Source organism: Kryptolebias marmoratus, linkage group LG23 (genome assembly GCF_001649575.2).
Source record: "Kryptolebias marmoratus isolate JLee-2015 linkage group LG23, ASM164957v2, whole genome shotgun sequence".
Taxonomy (NCBI): Eukaryota; Metazoa; Chordata; class Actinopteri; order Cyprinodontiformes; family Rivulidae; genus Kryptolebias; species Kryptolebias marmoratus.
The window spans coordinates 14,234,907-14,241,552 of NC_051452.1; the positions used below are offsets into that span (position 1 = coordinate 14,234,907).

Sequence of the window (6,646 nt, forward strand, 5' to 3'; positions counted from 1 at the left end):
TGTGCTGAGATGAATCTGATGTGAAAGTTGTGGTGACACTAAAGTGCCGACATAAGGCTGATATTATACTGATCCACACTGAGGAGCTTCAGGAGAAACTCTGTTTTCTTCTTCTGGGCTTTAATTCAACATCAAATATTAAACATTGGCTCATTTACTTGAAAACTCCGACTTAGAGTCATGACTTTCACAATAAAAGCAGAGCTGAAACTAACATTCATTATTTATTATTACTGATTAAACTTCAGTAATTCAAATAGTTTAGTTTGAAACTGTTAGGATTTGGGCTTTTTTATTCAGTTTATTGTCTTCATGTTTCAGTTTGAGTTTATTGTTTATTTTATTCAGTTATCTTGTTAGTCTGGTTCTTGTTCCTTGTGTCTTTGTTCCCTATGCCTCAGCCATCATTCACTTCTCCTCAGTCTCTCTTGTCTGTCTGCCACGCCTGTCTACACCTGCCTCAAGCCTTGCAATCATCTCACCTGTGCCCACTTCCCCTAATTGCCTCCTGTTTTTAAAACCCAGTCATCTCCTCCACTTACTCGCTGGTTCTTTGTCTATTGTTGTCTATTGTCACTTGGTCTAGTTTCCCTGACGTCTGGTTCTGCTTTTCTCCCGCCCATGTCTGTTCAGTTTTTGTATTTAGTTGGTTTGGTATTTAGTTTTCTTCTTGCTGCCACGTCAGCTTTTGTTTTGGTTTTCTTTTATTTTAATAAATTAGTTTATTTTCCATCATGAGTCTGCACTCTGGGTTTGCCTCCTTCACCCCACATCATGACAGAAACAAGTTTAAACAGCTTTCAGTTGGATCAATGTTTTTCAGACTTCAGGGTCTTTAAAAGTCTTGTTTTGTTTTCTAAACTTACATGTTTTATTCTTTATTCAGATTGATGAGCTGCAGTTTGTCAAAGATCAGCTGTTCTTCTCTGGGCTCAGCTCTGAAATCCAACCCCTCCCATCTGAAAGAACTGGACCTAGACTGGAACCACCTGCAGGATACAGATGTTCAGCAGCTGTTGGATCTCGTGGAGAGTCCAGTCTACAGCCTGCAGACTCTGAGGTCAGTAGACGGTTGGAGTTGTTCCTGCTGCTTTCAGCAGAATTTGACTAAACCCAATTCTTCTCAAAGCAAAGATCCAGTGTTTTATTAGACATGGAAAAAATACTGTTTTGGCGCTTGGACCCCGGCAGAAGACGAGGGTGCTGCGAATAGCAATAAGCTTGGATGAGAAGCTTAGGGTGAGGATTAGAAGCGTCTTCCCCCCAAAAGAGTGTGCCAAGGCCTAGGGGTGGGCGATATTTCCAAAAAATGATACCACAATATATTCTTTTGAATACCTTGATAACAATATCACAGTTGATATTTCACATTTTCTGCTTTTTAATTTTTTTATTGGATTTGCCCAAATAAATATGTAACTTCAAAGCAGTTGTTTTTTTTTACATTTTATAAAAAGAATCTACCAAAAAAAATAAATAAAAACATATGTATGTGTGTATACACACACTCATATATATATATATATATATATATATATATATATATATATATATATGCACACAAGATCTTTAGTGTTTTAAAGAAAATGTAAAATAAATAAATAAAAATAAACTAATTTTGGTCAGCAAAAAACAGCCTGAAATCTGCTACCAAGTATAAATAAAATACGCAAAAAAATGAATCAGTTGTAACCTTTCCACCCTTACCTGACACAACACCCTTGCATTACTTGCAAAATACGGTAGTCTGATCCATATCTTCTGTTTTAAATCAAAATGATTCCAAACAACAGAAGTGGCTCCTTTTTTTGGAATTAGGTCGGGACTCTCGGGAGGTATTTCCATGCTGTTCTTCGCCATGTTTGTTAGGTCGTGCTTGCAGCGCCTCACGCTTCTTCTTTGTTTCAATGGCGGTTGGCAAACAACTATAGAAAGCATTACCGCCACCAAAAAATCCACTGGTATTACCATAAACGAGACAATATGGCACACCCCTGTCAAGGCCGAGGGAAAAGTGCTGGATGACTAGCAAGGAAAAATAGATGAGCAAAGAAAGCTTTCAGACTAAAAGTTAGGGGCATGAATGAGCTGGTAGATGAAGGCCAGCTACTAAAGGGAAGTCAGCCAGGGCGAATTTGGGAAATAAAGCAAGAGTGCAAAGGGGAATGAAGGGACCTACGAGATTAGATTGAAAGAGTTGCATTGATGCAAGTCAGGAAGATGAAGGTCAATCGAGAAATAGAAAAATAGACGCCTGGAAGACGAGAAGAGGAGAGGAAGAAAAAGACGCGGATGAGTAAGGTCGGATTTCAAGATAAAATACTGGATTAAAAGTGAGGTAGACCACCACCAGTTAATTGCGATGCGCTTATCTAGGCGCTGAGAAAACGTTGAGCGACTAGCACGGAGGAGAGATTTGGATGAATGTATGAAGAGAACGCTGTGGAAAACCAGCGGCTGAGCTGCTGAAGAGATGCTGAGGAGATGCCTTGAATGACAGCAGATGTAGCTGCCCCTAACCTAAGGAGTGACCTGAGAAATGGCTAGGGGGAAGGTTGCAAAATGCCAGGCGGAGGACATGGGAGAGCCTTCAGGAGTTAGGAATAGAGGCTTTAGCAGTGAGCCTTTATTATTGTTTGTACCACAGCAGAGTTATCTTAAAAGGCGAGATTGCGCTTTTGTTTCCAATGATTCTCCCACAAACAATTGCGATGGGAATGGTGTCATAAAAGATGAGGACTCAGACTGGGAAAATGAAGGGGGTCATTTATCTGTGAACCAGCTGCCCTGAAAAAAACCAGAAAACCTGACAGAGCGGTGTCCGTATAAAATTGGAGAGAATCTGTGGAGAAAATGACATTGTCATAGAGAAAGGAGATGCCATTCCCTTCTCTTAGCCTATTAGGCCCAAAATGCTAGGTCGGAACGGCAACCCTCATCCTGAAAAACCCGATCTAACAAAGGAGGAACAGAATTTGCTAGATCAAGCAGCCTGGAAATGAAAGACTGGCCTAGGGGAATGATGCTCATGACAAATTTGAGATGACCAAGCAGAGATACAAGCTGACGCTTAGAAAGAACTGAGGGTGAGAAGTGAGACTGCGAAATCTCTAAATGTGGGACAGTTTGTCTGCAGGCAGCGACGCAACCATTTCTTCGGAATCCAGAGTATTACCCAGAAAAACCAACTCTTAGCTGGACCTATGGTTAGTGATGGCCAAATGAGGCCTCATTAAGCAATGAGGCTTCCAGCCCATTGCTTTGCTTGAAGGTTCATTACTCGGTGCTTCATACATTGCTCACTAGTGACATCTGCTGTTGAACTGAAACTGTGACAGCCTTGTCGCCCAAATAAATCATACTTCCAAAAATATTAGAACATAGCAGTCAGTGTATGCAATATTGTCACAATGAAGTTTCCGTCAAACCCACGTCTAATAACAGTAAGGTCTATTGAGCCCTTTTAACTGTCAACTTTTTGTAGTTGTCTGAATGATTTGTATCCACAGTAATCCAACTAATACATATATTGACTGTCAGTTGTGGTTGTGCTTTCTTTTATGTCATAGACTGATTTGACAATAAATATATCTGGTACCATATCTGGTGTCTTGGGAGTGGAGTGCTTTGTGCTTGTGACTTCCTTCCTAAAAAACAAAATTCATTTGAAATTATCTTTTTCTGGGACTTCAGGTCTACAGTCAGATAATGTGCAAACATTATACAAACCTTATTGTGAGCTGTCATCTCAAAGTACTCCCAGATGGGAGAGGTTTTTCCCTTTTTTGTTGGCTCAATTTCAACCACAGCTGATGAAGAATACTCTGCTGTTGCACTATGAAACCACCTACTACAACCCAGAAAGCAACAAAGTTCGTTGCGTTTTGTGTTTTTTTGGGTTTTTTTTTTTTTTGTTACACGCATTGTTTGTCATTGGTCATGTGATCTTCTGCAATACGACAAACCTCGAAGCAGGGCTTCATCTGACATGCCCCTGTTTTACTCGATACATGCCCCGAAGCCTGGCTTCAGATGTCCCATCACTACCTACGGTCTTTTCCGCAGAGAGTAACGCTGACACAGCAGAAGAGCTTTAAGCTAGCCGATCATGAAACCCTTTTCAATTTCCTTTTGTAGCAGCTGAGTTACCATTTCTGGCTCGCGGAGCGCCAACTAAAGATTGAAACGGACATAGGTGGAGGCAGGGGGTTGGGGAACACCTATTAGAAAACCCTGAGAGAGACCAGTGATCAGGAAATTACCAAAAGTGTGATCTGGGTGAAGCTGGAAAAGGGCAGTCAGTTCAGGAATGATGACGGGTGTAACAAAATAGCAGGAAATCCAGTCCTGGAACCGCAATGGCTCTTGCTGAGGAACGTGCAGCGGGGCAAACTGACTTTGAATGGGCATCTTTGCAATGGCTGTATACATGGAGAAAAGCACAATTGGGAAATGAACAAACACTTTCATTAAAATTATTACAGATTGGCATGTTATTAAATATCTCCACCCTCCTTCCATGGCTATCAAGCGGCTGAATGTCGCAGAAGGGTTGAGTAGGTTCATGGACAGAAAGGCCGGGTTTGAAAGAGAGAGTAGGGCAGAATGTGCTCTGATAACCCACTATACCACAGAGGTGGCAGGAAACTGCCTGGGTGAGCATGATTAGAATTTCCACGTCTACAATAGACCAATCTAAAGTCATTCCAGATTGAGAGAGGTCTGTGGCGGCTTTCGCAGCGAATGTTTTATGATATTGATAAAATATGGATCTACCATATTGTAGATGAAAATCAGTGATGAGAGCCAGGTAAGAATCTAGTTCGATTCTGCGATCAGGATAGACAGAACAAATCACGTCTCTGAAAAACTGAAAGCTGCCACAAACTGGGTTGGACGATTTTAGAATAGCACTAAAACCATCAGTTGATATTATACGTTGATCGACTTCGGGGAAAGGTAAAATAATGGACGCCAAATGAATATACTGCCCCTGCAGAATTTTTAAGTGCATGGACGTGTAAAGCTGGATTTGTAGTTGACGCGTTGATCACCGTGTGTGCCTACAGTGACGCAATTGCGCCGTCCCCTGCGCAAAGGCCCTTCTTGGTGTTGCAGCGCGTGGTCATGCACCTTCCAATTTTTGTAACTTGGCGTGGACCGCGCATGCTGCGCTTCATTCGAAATGGACGATTTCAGTGCTCTGGTGGAGGTGGTTCGTCTGTATCAGCATTTATATGATCACTCTATGAGAAAAGAAGCGGGCATTAGCAAGGGTGAAAGCCGCGGGGGGAGGGCCTGAGTAGCGATCTGAGAGCTGAGAGGTGCTGAAGTGAGTGGGGGTGATAACGTGGTAGGGCCGGCAGAAGCACACTCTTGCAAACGAGCTGAAAGAGTGGATATGAAGCGCTGGAGAGTGTCCATAGAGGCGACGAGCATGGAGAGATGAAGAACGTCAGCAGAATACAGGAGAAATGATGGATGGCGGCTTGAAGAAGGGACAGCAGCCGAGGAGACGGAGATCCGGGTTGAGACGGCTGTTCCAGGAGGAGGGCTTCAAGCTGCAGCTGATGAGGGCCCAGGCGAGGCAGGAGCTGAAGTTTGGGCGGATGAAGGATGGCCCCTGCAGCACTTAGCTGGGGGAGTGGAGGATTTACAGGTCTGCTTTCCAATGATGGCAGCTGGAGGAGGTGGAGATGACAGAGGAGGAGACGGTGAAGAGTCCCCGTATGGCAGGAGAGCAGCGAGAGAGGCAATTTGTGATGATCCTAGGCTGGAGCTGGGAGATATTCCCTTGGATCTGAGGAGTGTGAGAGGAGAATGAGGATCCGAGCAGGCAGCCAAACAGACGCTTCGACGAGCAGGAAGAGAGATGGAAGAAATGGGCTCCTTGAAGAAAAGGCCCAGGGACCCGACTGGGTTATCTGACTGAAAGTCTGACATTTTTTGGACGCGCACAAAGCCATGGCTGAAGGTCCTTTTAAACGAAGGCTTGCTCGATGATTGGTTAAGACGAGGTCCGGTCTGATGCTGATAGGCTACGTAGAAGTGCATGATGCAGCGATTGGATGATGCAGGTGAGGCTGAAGCAGGTCTTCCAGTTTGAATTTACACCTAAGCTTCATTTTTGAATGAATCTCTGAGAGGAGAACAGGGACTGGTTTCAGGATCACACAGAAAGACAAGAAAAGAAGGAAAGACCCAGCATTACTTGAAGGAATGCATATCACTCACCAAAATAACATCTAATGTGATCATGTGATATCTCACATGATCTGTTAGTACTTGTAGGATGTGTTGGGAATGACTGTCAGCTACTAGCACACCCGATTTTAGCTCAATATATGCAAATTTATTGAAGTATAGACATTTTTGTGTCGCTAAATTTGATTTGCTGTGGCAGTCATCTTAAATTGGGTTTACTCCAAAAGTTACTCAGTTGTAGATGTACATCTAAAATGTCTTTACTGAAAGTTTCAATAAAATTAGTCTAGTGGTTCATGAAATATTTTGCTAACAGACAAGCAGGGTTGACTCCCAACAGTTACTGACAAAGTTTTAACCAAAGATGTTGCTGAATGTGTTGTGATTGAAGTATGTGTTGGGGTCTCGGAAAGACTCATTTATCACTTCTGTTGCTTCTTCT

At 42.8% G+C, this 6,646-nt stretch overlaps 3 protein-coding genes across 17 annotated transcripts in view; 2 read left to right on the forward strand and 1 right to left on the reverse strand.

The window, feature by feature from the left end:
- LOC108242155 (NACHT, LRR and PYD domains-containing protein 12-like) overlaps positions 1-6,646 on the reverse strand; it is a 608,460-nt gene that overhangs the window by 375,408 nt on the left and 226,406 nt on the right. The window lies entirely within an intron of this gene.
- Positions 1-6,646, forward strand: part of LOC108249966 (NACHT, LRR and PYD domains-containing protein 12-like) — a 417,931-nt gene that overhangs the window by 153,523 nt on the left and 257,762 nt on the right. The gene's annotated exons all lie outside the window — the stretch shown is intronic.
- LOC108249965 (NACHT, LRR and PYD domains-containing protein 12-like) overlaps positions 1-6,646 on the forward strand; it is a 179,642-nt gene that overhangs the window by 72,347 nt on the left and 100,649 nt on the right. The window lies entirely within an intron of this gene.